Genomic DNA, 15,023 nt, shown 5'->3' with positions numbered 1-15,023 from the left:
AAAGTGGCTAGTGATATATTTACATAATTTCCCATCAATTCCCATTATTAAAGTGGCTGGAGTTGAGTCAGTGTCAGTGTGTTGGCAGCAGCCACTCAATGTTAGTGGTGGCTGTTTAACAGTCTGATGGCCTTGAGATAGAAGCTGTTTTTCAGTCTCTCGGTCCCAGCTTTGATGCACCTGTACTGACCTCGCCTTCTGGATGATAGCGGGGTGAACAGGCAGTGGCTCGGGTGGTAGATGTCCTTGATGATCTTTATGGCCTTCCTGTAACATCGGGTGGTGTAGGTGTCCTGGAGGGCAGGTAGTTTGCCCCCGGTGATGCGTTGTGCAGACCTCATTACCCTCTAAAGAGCCTTACGGTTGAGGGCGGAGCAGTTGCCGTACCAGGCGGTGATACAGCCCGCCAGGATGCTCTCGATTGTGCATCAGTAGAAGTTTGTGAGTGCTTTTGGTGACAAGCCGAATTTCTTCAGCCTCCTGAGGTTGAAGAGGCGCTGCTGCGCCTTCTTCACGATGCTGTATGTGTGAGTGGACCAATTCAGTTTGTCTGTGATGTGTATGCCGAGGAACTTAAAACTTGCTACTCTCTCCACTACTGTTCCATCGATGTGGATAGGGGGGTGTTCCCTCTGCTGTTTCCTGAAGTCCACAATCATCTCCTTAGTTTTGTTGACGTTGAGTGTGAGGTTATTTTCCTGACACCACACTCCAAGGGCCCTCACCTCCTCCCTGTAGGCCGTCTCGTCGTTGTTGGTAATCAAGCCTACCACTGTTGTGTCGTCCGCAAACTGCGTGCGTGGCCACGCAGTCGTGGGTGAACAGGGAGTACATGAGAGGGCTCAGAACGCACCCTTGTGGGGCCCCAGTGTTGAGGATCAGCGGGGAGGAGATGTTGTTACCTACCCTCACCACCTGGGGGCGGCCCGTCAGGAAGTCCAGTACCCAGTTGCACAGGGCGGGGTCGAGACCCAGGGTCTCGAGCTTGATGACGAGCTTGGAGGGTACTATGGTGTTGAATGCCGAGCTGTAGTTGATGAACAGCATTCTCACATAGGTATTCCTCTTGTCCAGATGGGTTAGGGCAGTGTGCAGTGTGGTTGAGATTGCATCGTCTGGGGACCTATTTGGGCGGTAAGCAAATTGGAGTGGGTCTAGGGTGTCAGGTAGGGTGGAGGTGATATGGTCCTTGACTAGTCTCTCAAAGCACTTCATGATGACGGAAGTGAGTGCTACGGGGCGGTAGTCGTTTAGCTCAGTTACCTTAGCTTTCTTGGGAACAGGAACAATGGTGGCCCTCTTGAAGCATGTGGGAACAGCAGACTGGTATAGGGATTGATTGAATATGTCCGTAAACACACCAGCCAGCTGGTCTGCGATTGCTCTGAGGGCGCGGCTGGGGATGCCGTCTGGGCCTGCAGCCTTGCGAGGGTTAACACGTTTAAATGTTTTACTCACCTCGGCTGCAGTGAAGGAGAGACCGCATGTTTCCGTTGCAGGCCGTGTCAGTGGCACTGTATTGTCCTCAAAGCGGGCAAAAAAGTTATTTAGTCTGCCCTGGGAGCAAGACATCCTGGTCCGTGACTGGGCTGGATTTCTTCCTGTAGTCCGTGATTGACTGTAGACCCTGCCACATGCCTCTTGTGTCTGAGCCGTTGAATTGAGATTCTACTTTGTCTCTGTACTGACGCTTAGCTTGTTTGATAGCCTTACGGAGGGAATAGCTGCATTGTTTGTATTCAGTCATGTTACCAGACACCTTGCCCTGATTGAAAGCAGTGGTTCGCGCTTTCAGTTTCACGCGAATGCTGCCATCAATCCACGGTTTCTGGTTAGGGAATGTTTTAATCGTTGCTATGGGAACGACATCTTCAACGCACGTTCTAATGAACTCGCACACCGAATCAGCGTATTCGTCAATGTTGTTATCTGACGCAATACGAAACATGTCCCAGTCCACGTGATGGAAGCAGTCTTGGAGTGTGGAGTCAGCTTGGTCGGACCAGCGTTGGACAGACCTCAGCGTGGGAGCTTCTTTTTTTAGTTTTTGTCTGTAGGCAGGTATCAGCAAAATGGAGTCGTGGTCAGCTTTTCCGAAAGAGGGGCGGGGCAGGGCCTTATATGCGTCGCGGAAGTTAGAGTAACAGTGATCCAAGGTTTTTCCACCCTTTGTTGCGCAATCAATATGCTGATAAAATTTAGGGAGTCTTGTTTTCAGATTAGCCTTGTTAAAATCCCCAGCAACAATGAATGCAGCCTCCGGATAAATGGTTTCCAGTTTGCAAAGAGTTAAATAAAGTTCGTTCAGAGCCATCGATGTGTCTGATTGGGGGGGGGGATATATACGGCTGTGATTATAATCGAAGAGAATTCTCTTGGTAGATACGCTTAGGGATTTCAGTTTTTAGCTTTGTTTGGGTGAGGAAGAATCTATTGTGAATGCTTCTTTTTAATGCCTATAGACCTATACAAAATCATATTTAGAAAACAGTCTAAGCTATATTTTACAAAGGAATATCGGCCTATCCCATTGTTAGTTGATTCAAATATTGAATTGATATCAGATTACATAGCCCAGGAAGAATCTACTTTTTGTGGACAAAAACATTTAGGCTACATTTTGATGCATTTCTCTGGATAATATCCATGGAATTCCAGGCACCGGTTCAAACATCTCAATTGGTGAGAGGTGGGGGGGACAGTAATTTGTCCGTGGGAGTGTCTCCCATACTGTCGCTGGCTGTCGGGGTGGGGCTGGCTGTTTGAGCGGGGACGACAGCTGTGCAATGGGCAACCTCTCGAACTACTTCACGGGACTGTGGATATTAAATATCCCATTACTATTGTTGAGACTCTCGACATCATAGATCAAGATGAATTATGCAGCATCACATATGCATACAATGTTATATTTATACTATATCACAGTTTCAGTTTGAGGAATATACTGTAACTGTTGACATGTACTGTTTGTCTACAGTTACTGTATATGATCACACTTTTTCTTCATCTCAAACGGAACCCTATTCCCTATATAGTACACTACTTTTGACCAGAGCCCAAATGTACCCTGGCCAAAAGTAGTGGACAAAATAGGGAGCCATTTGGGACAAAAACATGTCAACTACTCTGTTCCGGTAATCTGTGACAGCTCATGCTCATGCGCACACGCACGCGCACGCACACGCACACGCACACGCACACACGCACACGCACACGCACACGCACACACACACACACACACACACACACACACACACACACACACACACACACACACACACACCTGTCCCAAAGCAACAGACACAACAGCCGCTCTGCCCCTGACGGTCGAGCAGCACAAACCCGTCTTTGTGTGTTAGCAAACTGCTGACCACTCAATACACACACTTTGCACACATACCGTCAGCTGAGCAGTTAAAGGCCACAGATGGGTGTGTTAGTGTAAGGCTTTAACATGCTCGAGCGGACCACAGCTTTCATTCCACACGGAAGACAGATGCCTATATCACACACTACAGGTCACCAATTCATTTGACTTGGGTTTCAAATCCCCGGCAAGCATGAAAGATTAAGGAACAGTAAACTGGGCTGTGCTGTGGCAACCAAGTAGGTTCTGTCCCTCACTGGGCGCAAACCAGTTACGTTCTGCACAACAAGACTTTGATTCCATATCTGCTATTATGTACAGATCTAGGATCAGCTTCCCCTACCCCAATCATTAGTGGGGGAAATGCAAAACTGACCCAAGATCAGCAACTTCATTCTACACCACATCAGCTACACTGTCATAAACCAATAACCCGCTTAATTTTCAGCAAACATTTAGTATACAGAGGAGAGGGGATGATTTCCATACCTTATACATTTTGTACACATTTATTTCACAAATATTACAAATACATATATAATGATAAGGTTATAGTCATGATCCTTGTTGTGCAGTAGGGGGAGGAGACTGTTCAGGGGCAGAGGGCAGAGTCAATGTATCTGAAACGGCTTCATTGGCTGATCCTGTGGGCACCTCGACCTGCCGCGAGGGAGAGCCTATAGGATTAAATCGGCAGTTCAATAATTAAGTATGAATAGATACTGATAGGGAATCTTAAAAGGGATATTTCACTTTTTAAAGGATCACTCAAACATATTTTAGAATTTTGTTCATTAGTCAACTGTTGATATGGACCCAGACGTCAGACGTGCACGTCAGCAGTAAAGATTTGAGATACTGTAGAAACCTTTCAGTAAAAATAAAAAAGTGAGATCAGGATGGGTTTTAACTCATTTTGACTTACCTAGGCGGTGTTGTTTTATCCAAACCACTCAAAATAATGTGGAGCGATGTGAAGGGGGAAGCGTAACCTGATTCTCAGAACATTTGTAATGCACCGCTAGCTGGTACGAACAATTTCCACTGGCATTGCGACATGCTCCAAAAATGCTAGCCAGGAGACTCTGGACGTTGTTGAATAACCAGCTAACAAACTTAAAAACAGTTCAGATGAAATTACAACATCTTAGGTATGTCGCATATAAGCTACAACTTCAAAAAAGTGAACTTGGTCTTTAAATTGTGAAGAGTAATATTTTCTTACCAGGTTCTCTGCACTGCTCCTCAGTTTCCTCCACACAGTGTGGTGGACCTAAGGAAAAGAGAACAGGATAAATAAATTCAATGACTCACTCAGTGGCACTCTTTCACTCAGTGGCACTCTTTCACTCAGTGGCACTCTTTCACTCAGTGGCACTCTTTCACTCAGTGGCACTCTTTCACTCAGTGGCACTGTTTCACTCAGTGGCACTGTTTCACTCAGTGGCACTGTTTCACTCAGTGGCACTCTTTCACTCAGTGGCACTCTTTCACTCAGTGGCACTCTTTCACTCAGTGACACCCATTCACGCAGTGACACTCGAACACATCCAAAGATGCTTCATACATTGACAGAAACATGTCCTGCAGATTTGTGCACATATGTACCTGTAGCTGAAGGGGCAGTGAGTGCCCCTGGGCCCGGCGGTGGAGACCCCACTCGCCCTCTCCTAGAGGGTGGATGGCAGTGACCTCATACTGAGCGCACAGCCCTGTCCTGGCCACCAAGGGGCCCCCACTCAACATAACATGGTCCCCCCACACCTAAGAGACAGACAGATAGGAGGTGAGACAAGTGTGTGTGTGTCATATATGTATGAGAACACAGTGAAGATGAGTGTGTATTCAATAAGGATGTCAATAGTTTGTGTGAGTGAGTTCTACCACGGTACAGTTCCTGTAGCTCACCTGTAGAGCATCACTGTGCCTTTAGGACTTCTCCTCCACTTCCTCCTGCTTACACCTGCAAACACAGACACAGACACAGGCACAGCTAGAACACTGGAAGAGAGAATACGAAACAGAGTAAAAATAAGAGGGGTTTCGAAACTGGCTTTGCCAATAGGCCTTCTGCCCAGAAAAATGCTAGGAGGTTATAACAGCATGTAACAAGCTGCTACCCCTCCTCAGTCCTCCGACAGAGGGTACTGATGGCCAAATTTAATACCTTTGCATTATTTCGGCTTGTCTTGTATATTTTATCCCCCAAAAATGATACAATTGAACAACAGAGGGTATAAAAATAAAGTACCTGCTGTGAGAGAAGACCTCCAGGGCCACAGGGGGCGCCACCTCCAGAGGCTCCCAGGGCAGGCCCCGATGGATCAGCTGCTGAGCACCACGTGTCAGAGAGCGCAGGGACTCCTGGGACACACACACACTCTCTCAGGTCATTTCACTTTGCTTAACACACATGCACAGTGGTGTCCGAAATTATTGACACCCTTGATAAAGAGGTAGGTGTCAAAGTTATTGACACCCCGAAAGATTCTTATGAATAAAGTAGTTAAATTAAGTAATTGGTCCCATTTTCCAAGCACGCAATGACTACATCAAGCTTGTGACTCTACAAACTTGTTGGATGCATTTGCAGTTCGTTTTGGTGTTTCAGATTATTTTCTGCCCAATCGAATTTAATGGTAAATAATTAATTTTGGACTCACTCTTTTTGTTAATGAGAATAGAATATGTTTTTAAACACTTCTACAATAATGTGATGGCTACCATGATGACGGATATTCCTGAATGAATCATGAATAATGATGACTGAGAGGAACAAAGATCATACCCCCAAGACATGCTAACCTCCTCTGTTACTGGCAATGGTGAGAGGTTAGCATGTGTTGGGCATATCATTTTATAACCCTCTAACTTTCTCACTCATCGTTATTCATGATTCATTCAAGAGTATTCGTAATGATGGTAGCATTCAACATTAATGTAGAAGTGTTTAGAAACATTCTATTCTTATTTATAATAAATATGACTTCAAAGTTACATAATACATTATTTACCATTCATTTCTAATGGACAAAAATAATCTGAAACACAACCAAAACAAATTGCAAATGCATCCAACAAGTTCATAGAGTCACAAGCTTGATGTATTCATTGCTTGCTAGGACTATGTGATCAAAAACTAAACTTTTGACTACTTTATTTATACAAATCTTTAGATGTGTCAATAATTTTAAGCCCTACCTTTTTAAGAAACAAAATCTCTGGGCAATTGTATTAGTTTCTTTTAGCATACAATATAGCTCAGTATTTGAAGTATTTAATTTCTACGGTCATTATTTAGGCTCCCGAGTGGCGCAGCAGTCTAAGGCACTGCATCTCAGTGCAAGACTTGTCACTACAGTCCCTGGTTCGAATCCAGGCTGTATCACATCCGTCCGTGATTGGGAGTCCTATAGGGTGGACACAATTGGCGCAGGATGGTCTGGGTTTGGCCATCATTGTAAATAAGAATTTGTTCTTAACTGAACTTCCCTTTTTTTATTCTTTTTTTTAATTATTGCTCTTTATCAAGGGTGTCAATCATTTCGGACTCCCCTGTATGCACACGAACACAACAGAGAATAACAAGCGTATGCACACACCAGAGATTAACACACATATTTACACACACACCAGAATATACACACACACTGACCTCTGAAGGGTTCCAGGCGTCTGAGGATTCAGCACCACATCACAACAGAATGCTCCTGAAGTTACTGCAGAGAGAGATTACATACATTATATGTATTATATACACTGTGTACACAAAACATTAGGAACACCCTCCTAATATTGAGTTACACCCCCTTTTGCCCTCAGAACCGCCTCAATTCGTCCCGAAGCCACTCTTGCATTGTCTTGGCTGTGTGCTTCGGGTCACTGTCATGTTGGAAGGTGAACCTTCACCCCAGTCTGAGGTCCTGAGATCTCTGGAGCAGGTTTTCATCAAGGATCTTTGCACTTTTCTCTGGTCATCTTTCTCTCTATCCTGACTCGTCTCCCAGTCCCTGCCACTGAAAAACATCCCCACAACATGATGCATTCAGTCTTGGTTTCAATTTTGGTTTAATCAGACCAGAGAATCTTGTTTATCATGGTCTGAGAGTCCTTTAGGTGCATTTTGGCAAACTCCAAGCGGGCTGTCATGTGCCTTTTACTAAGGAGTGGCTTCTGGCCACTCTAACATAAAGGCCTGATTAGTGGAGCACTGCAGAGATCTTTGCCCTTCTGGAAGGTTCTCCCATCTCCACAGAAGAATCACAAGCATTTCCCTACACCTGCAACAGCATCTGCTAAACATGTGTATGTGACAAAATGATTTGATATTTGAACTCTGGAGCTCTGTCAGCCTTCCTGACCAAGGCCCCCAATTGCTCAGTTTAGCCAGGCGGTCAGCTATAGGAAGTCTTGGTGGTTCCAAACTTCTTCCATTTAAGAATGATGGAGGCCACTGTGTTCTTGGGGACCTTCAATACTGCAGACATTTTTTGGTAACCTTCCCCAGATCTGTGCCTCGACACAATCGTGTCTCGGAGCTTTACGGACTATTCTGTCAACCTCACGGCTTGGTTCTTGCTCTGACATGCACTGTCAACTGTGGGACCTTAGACAGGAGCTTTTTGGTGCCCTTCCCCAAGTCATGTCCAATAAATTGAATTGACCACAGGTGGACTCCAAGTTGGAGAAACATCTGAAGGATGATCAATGGAAACAGGATGCACCTGAGCCCAATTAAGAGTCTCATAGCAAAGGGTCAGAATATTTATGTAATAAGTTATTTCAGTTTTTTCGCTTTGTCATTATGGGGTATTGTGTGTAGATTATTCTAATCAATTTCAGAATAAAGCTGTAACATAACAAAATGTGCAACGAGTCAAGGTATCTGAATACTTTCCCGAATGCACTGTCTATTGCTGAGTAGAAACACAAGAAACACCCCAATCCCCATAGGATTCAGTTCCAATCTGTTAACTAGATGCCAGTCATTTCCTGATGTTTTTTTTAATGAAAATGGTAGGGAAAACATGGGTATGATTGTTTCCTGGCATTTACCAAGCACCTCTGGGACTCTGAGCAGCTCCACAGAGAGGTCCTCTTTAAAGGAATCCTGAAGGACGTGGCCCAGGAGGGCTGCACACGACCGCAAGTATGCCTAAGGAGGGAGAGGCCACACACACACAAACATAAACCATCAGCCAATCACCACAGTCACGTTAGTCTGAGACCAGCCAGTCACCACCTCCAGAAAACCACCACTTAGGGGGCAAATTTGTCTGGTGTCAAAAGTTTGCCGTATAGAGTATCTATGGCCCTGTACACTACATGTACATTGCATAAATGTTGATCTTACCTGGATACGGTATCTCATAACATAAGAATGCAATGACTTGACGTCTAAAAAAAGGTACATTATTTTTTGCTTTAACCTAAAGAAAAGTATTGAAACAAGTCAGAATATCTCAAAACAAGACCAATTATCTTGATGCATTTTCTAGGTGAGCCAATTCAACTTAAAACAAGTAACTGCAGTTTGTGGGTAAGCAAAACAAGTATTATATATATATATATATATATTTTTACTTCATTACCTCAATACACACTAAAATTCTCAGTACAGTGACTTCAGAAAGTATTCACACCCCTTGACTTTTTCCAAATTGTTTTGTTACAGACAGAATTTTAAATGGATTTAATTGAGATCGTGTGTCACCAATTATCCACACAATACCCCAAAATGTCAAAACTGAATTTTGTTTTTAGCAATATTTACAAATGAATACAGAAAAACAATTAATAAGTATTCAACCCCTTTGTTTTGTCAAGCCTAAATTAAGTTCAGGTAAAAAGTCCAGGTAAAAATGTGCTTAACAGGTCACTGTTATGGGATTCTTCCGTCGAAGGAGAGGCGGACCAAAATGCAGCGTGGTTATTTCGATACATGTTCAATAAAAGATAAACGCGAACAATACAAAACAATAAACGTAATGTGACAACCTAAACAGCCTATTCTGGTGCAAACTAACACAGAGACAGGAACAATCACCCACGAAACACTCAAAGAATATGGCTGCCGAAATATGGTTCCCAATCAGAGACAACGATAAACACCTGCCTCTGATTGAGAACCACTCCAGGCAACCATAGACTTTTCTAGACAACCCCACTAACCACAATCCCATTACCTATAAAAACCCCCTAGACAAAACACAACACATAAATAACCCATGTCACACCCTGGCCTGACCAAAATAATAAATAAAACACAAAACACTAAGACCAGGGCGTGACAGAACCCCCCCCCCTCCCCCCCAAGGTGCGGACTCCCGGCCGCACACCTAAACCCATAGGGGAGGGTCCGGGTGGGCGCCTGTCCACGGTGGCGGCTCCGGCGCGGGATGTGGACCCCACTCCAACAAAGTCTTAGTCTGCTTACATTGCGTCCTTAGATTGGCGACCCTCGCCGCCGACCTTGGCCTAGTAACCCTAACCAAGGGCCCCACTGGGGCAGCTCCGGACTGAGGGGAAGCTTGGGACTGAGGGGAAGCTTGGGACTGAGGGGAAGCTTGGGACTGAGGGGAAGCTCGGCACTGAGGGGAAGCTCGGCACTGAGGGGAAGCTCGGGACTGAGAGGAAGCTCGGGACTGAGAGGAAGCTCAGGCAGGTTGATGACTCTGGCAGATCCTGGCTGGCTGGTGGTTCTGGCAGATCCTGGCTGACTGGCAGCTCTGGCAGATCCTGGCTGACTGGCGGATCCTGGCTGAATGGCGGATCCTGGCTGAATGGCGGATCCTGGCTGACTGGCGGATCTGGAAGATCCTAGCTGACTGGCGGATCCTGGCAGACTGGCGGCTCTGGCTGCACCATGCTGACTGGCGGCTCTGGCTGCTCCATGCTAACTGGCGGCCCTGGCTGCTCCATGCAGACTGGCAGCTCTGGCAGCTCCTTGCAGACTGGCAGCTCTGGCTGCTCCATGCTAACTGGCGGCCCTGGCTGCTCCATGCAGACTGGCAGCTCTGGCGGCTCCTTGCAGACTGGCAGCTCTGGCGGCTCCTTGCAGACTGGCAGCTCTGGCGGCTCCTTGCAGACTGGCAGCTCTGGCGGCTCCTTGCAGACTGGCAGCTCTGGCGGCTCCTTGCAGACTGGCAGCTCTGGCGGCTCCTTGCAGACTGGCAGCTCTGGCGGCTCCTTGCAGACTGGCAGCTCTGGCGGCTCCTTGCAGACTGGCAGCTCTGGCGGCTCCTTGCAGACTGCCAGCTCTGGCGGCTCCTTGCAGACTGGCAGCTCTGGCTGCACTGAACAGGCGGGAGACTCCGGCAGCGCTGTAGAGGAGGAAGGCTCTGGCAGCGCTGGACAGGCGAAGCGCACTGTAGGCCTGGTGCGTGGTGCTGACACTGGTGGTACTGGGCCGAGGACATGCACAGGAAGCCTGGTGCGTGGAGGTGGTACTGGATAGACCGGACCGTGCAGGTGCACTGGAGCTCTTGAGCACCGAGCCTGCCCAACCTTACCTGGTTGAATACTCCCGGTCACCCTGCCAGTGCAGCGAGGTGGAATAGCCCACACTGGGCTATGCAGACGAACCGGGGACACCGTGCGCAAGGCTGGTGCCATGTAAGCCGGCCCAAGGAGACGCAATGGAGACCAGATGCGTAGAGCCGGCTTCATGACACTTGGCTCGATGCTTACTCTAGCCCGGCCAATACGAGGAGCTGGTATGTACCGCACCGGGCTATGCACCCGCACTGGAGACACCGTGTGCACCACAGCATAACACGGTGCCTGCCCGGTCTCTCTAGCCCCCCGGTAAGCACAGGAAGTTGGCGCAGGTCTCCTACCTGGCGTCGCCATACTCCTTGTGTGCCCCCTTCCAAGAAATTTTACAACAGCGAAATCCAGATTTCTGGACATGGGAGGAGATATTGGATGGTTAGGAAGCCACGGAGGCGGACAATGAGGCGGACAGACGCCCACCCAGACCCTCCCCTATAGGTTAAGGTTTTGCGGCCGGAGTTGGGGGGGGGGGGTACTGTCACATTCTGACCTTCATTTCCTTTGTTTTGTCATTATTTTGTATGGTCAGGGCGTGAGTTGGGGTGAGCAGTCTGTTTGTTTTTCTATGATTTTGGGATTTCTATGTTTCGGCCTGGTATGGTTCTCAATCAGAGGCAGGTGTCATTAGTTGTCTCTGATTGAGAATCATACTGAGGTAGCCTGGGTTTCACTGTGTGTTGGTGGGTGATTCTGTTACGGGATTCTTCCGTCAAAGGAGAGGCGGACCAAAATGCAGCATGGTTATTTCGATACATGTTTAATAAAAGATAAACACGAACAATACAAAACAATAAACGTAACGTGAAAACCTAAACAGCCTATTCTGGTGCAAACTAACACAGAGACAAGAACAATCACCCACGAAACACTCAAAGAATATGGCTGCCTAAATATGGTTCCCAATCAGAGACAACGATAAACACCTGCCTCTGATTGAGAACCACTCCCGGCAACCATAGACTTTTCTAGACAACCCCACTAACCACAATCCCATAACCTATAAAAAAAACCTAGACAAAACACAACACATAAATAACCCATGTCACACCCTGGCCTGACCAAAATAATAAATAAAACACAAAATACTAAGACCAGGGCGTGACAGTCACATAATAAGCTGCATGGACCCACTGTGTGCAATAATAGTGTTAACATATTTTGGAATTATTACCCCATCTCTGTACCCCACACATACAGATATTTGTAAGGTCCCTCAGTCAAGTACAGAATTTCAAACACAGATTCAACCACAAAGAACAGAGTTTTTCAATGCCTTGCATTGGTAGATGGGTAAAAATAAAATAAAATCAGACACTGAATATTCCTTTGTGCATGATGAAGTTATTAATCACACTTTGGATGGTGTATCAATACACCCAGTCACTACAAAATTACAGGCCTCCTTCTTAACTCAGTTTCCAGAGAGGAAGGAAACCGCTCAGAGATTTCACCAAGAAATGGTTCTTTTAAAACAGTTACAGAGTTTAATGGCTGTGATGGGAGAAAACTGAGGATGGATCAACAACATTGTAGTTCCTCCACTATACTAACCAAAATGACAGATTGTACAAAATAAAACTATTCCAAAACATGCATCCTGTTTGCAATAAGGCACTAAAGTACTACTGCAAAAAATTGTGGCAAAGAAATTAACTTTAGTTATGTTTGTGGTAAATCCAACACATCACTGAATACCACTTTTTCAAGCATCGTGGTGGCTGCATCATGTTATGGATATGCTCGTCATCGGCAAGAACTAGACCGTTTTTTGGGGGATAAAAAAAATCCTAGAGGAAAACCTAGTTCAGTCTGCTTTCCAACAGACACTGCGAGACAAATTCACATTCCAGTAAAACAATAACCTGAAACGCGTCCAAATATACACTGGAGTTGCTTACGAAGACGACATTGAATGTTCCTGATTGGCCTAGTTAGAGTTGACTTAAATCGACTTGAAATCTATGGCTAGACTTATAAATGGCTGTCTAGCCATGATCAACAACCAACTTGACAGAGATTGAAGAATTAAAGTATACATGGGCAAATATTGTACAATCCAGGTGTGCAAAGCTCTTAGAGACTTAATCAAAAAGACTAGTGATGCACCAATATGACATTTTTGGCCGATACCAATATCTGACATTTTCCTTGCCAGCATCGTCCAGGTTTGGCCGGGGTAGGCCGCCATTGTAAATAATATTTTGTTCTTAACTGACTTGCCTAGTTAAATAAAGGTTACACACACTCCACACTGACCAAAAAGTTACTTTGTTGGCATTTACGTATGTCCCCATTACCAGTAAAACATAATCAAAACCTATTTCTTTCACTTACTTGCTGTGCTGTTTTGTTGTTCATTTGTTCAGTCGTTTCATTCTCAACCAGGATTTCTATGGAACGCCATTTGGGTCTTTGCTATGGAACGCCGTTTGGGTCTTTGCTATGGAACGCCATTTGGGTCTTTGCTATGGAACGCCATTTGGGTCTTTGCGTGTCAAATAACACTGTTTGACGGGTCAAATAAGCTTGTTGACCAATCAGGACATGAACATGACTGCACGTCACATAATTTAATGCGTTCATTCATTTTTTTATGTAGTTATTACACAATCAGTCGTATTTCATATGTCACAATGATTCATCGATACGTGTGCTATGATGCTGGTAAAGTTGTCTCGCACACCTACAGTGCTGGTCATAAAATAAAGCTCGCTAGCTCATGGATGCAAACAATGTTCTTCCCTAAAAACATAGCAAAACGACAATCTGTTTCAGTAGCTATATTCATCTAAAATAACAAACCGCAAATTCCACTATTGTGCCTAATCCTTATTGTTGCTCCCTTCACAACACGTAACCCGGTCCGGTCGAGCTGCACTAGCCAGATGAAGCTAGCTGGCTGCTTATAATGTTAGCTTTGAGCAACAGGGTTAAGTAGCTGGCTAGCTATTTATTTTCATGAACTGAAGTTCAATTTCAATAGGCATACAAAAATACTTACTCACAAGGATTCCTAAATCATTGCTAAGAATAATGAAAATGAATGCAGTTTCTACTGGTCATTGTTTTGAGGCTGGTTGTATTGGTGCTAGCTAGTTATCAAGCTAAAGATCGCTACCCCAGAAGTTGCGGTCGAACAAATGATGCTTTATTACCAACGAGTTATTGTAAACACATCGTTCGTGGCCGGTGTTTGCAGACTTTTTTTGTATATCTTTGACAGTGCTACTGTGTCTTTTTTGACACGCAAAGACTCAAACGACGTTCCATAGTATGTATGTCGTGAAGCTAAGCTGTGTAAATCCGGTAGTGCAACATCTGAAAAATAGCGCACTTGGTAGTGTGTACCTGTGCTCGACCAGTCAGCGAAAGCCATCATCACCCACGACAGAGAACGAACGGTTGATTGTCAAGGGCAATGAATTCCATTGTCGTGGCTTTAATGGATTTTGCCTTTTGAGTTGTCTCGCTGAAATGTTCTTACTCTTTCAAATGACTGCTCGACTTGTTGACTGCTCAATTCACACAGCAGACAATTTGGGCTAGGTTAGGAATGCTGTGTTGCACGTGTAGCGCAAAATTTTACATGGCGTCATTACGTCATGTACCTACGTTATATAGGTATGCATTTTTAGCTAATATCAGCCGATTCTGATATGTTCACCGATATATCATGCATCCCTACAAAAGACTAATCGCTGCCAAAGGTGATTCTAACATGCTGACCAGACCAGACACGTTGCGTGAGCGAGCGTCGCAAAATAAATGTAGAAATCCATGTTATTCAATTATTGCATCCACACTGCTCGCGCGCCAACGAGCGTCTGCAACGTCAAGGGCTAAAATAGAAGTCATTCCTATTTCTGACGCAGATCGCGCTGCAAGTCCTGCCTCACCCACGTGCCATCTCCTCATTGGTTATACCCACGTGGGTGATTGAAAGATGAAATGTTTTGCCGGTTGTTGTGGTAAAAGTGTAGATGCCAATCACAATAAAAGTCCAAATATGAAAAAGCCTGGAAGGAGGAGAGATGACTAGAAACGATTTGGTTGGCCGTTTTATGTGTGGATTAATTGTCAGAGTAAAAGACCTCGTGCA

At 45.4% G+C, this 15,023-nt stretch overlaps 1 protein-coding gene and 1 pseudogene across 1 annotated transcript in view; one reads left to right on the top strand and one right to left on the bottom strand.

Annotated features, from left to right (window-relative positions):
• Positions 1 to 15,023, top strand: part of LOC135543620 (cysteine and tyrosine-rich protein 1-like) — a 387,961-nt gene that overhangs the window by 104,828 nt on the left and 268,110 nt on the right. The window lies entirely within an intron of this gene.
• Positions 3,926 to 10,345, bottom strand: LOC135543095 (large ribosomal subunit protein mL39-like; annotated as a pseudogene).

Source organism: Oncorhynchus masou, chromosome 7 (assembly GCF_036934945.1).
Source record: "Oncorhynchus masou masou isolate Uvic2021 chromosome 7, UVic_Omas_1.1, whole genome shotgun sequence".
NCBI lineage: Eukaryota > Metazoa > Chordata > Actinopteri > Salmoniformes > Salmonidae > Oncorhynchus > Oncorhynchus masou.
The sequence above is the reverse complement of the archived record's forward strand: the minus strand, read 5'-3'. Positions and strand labels throughout refer to the sequence as shown.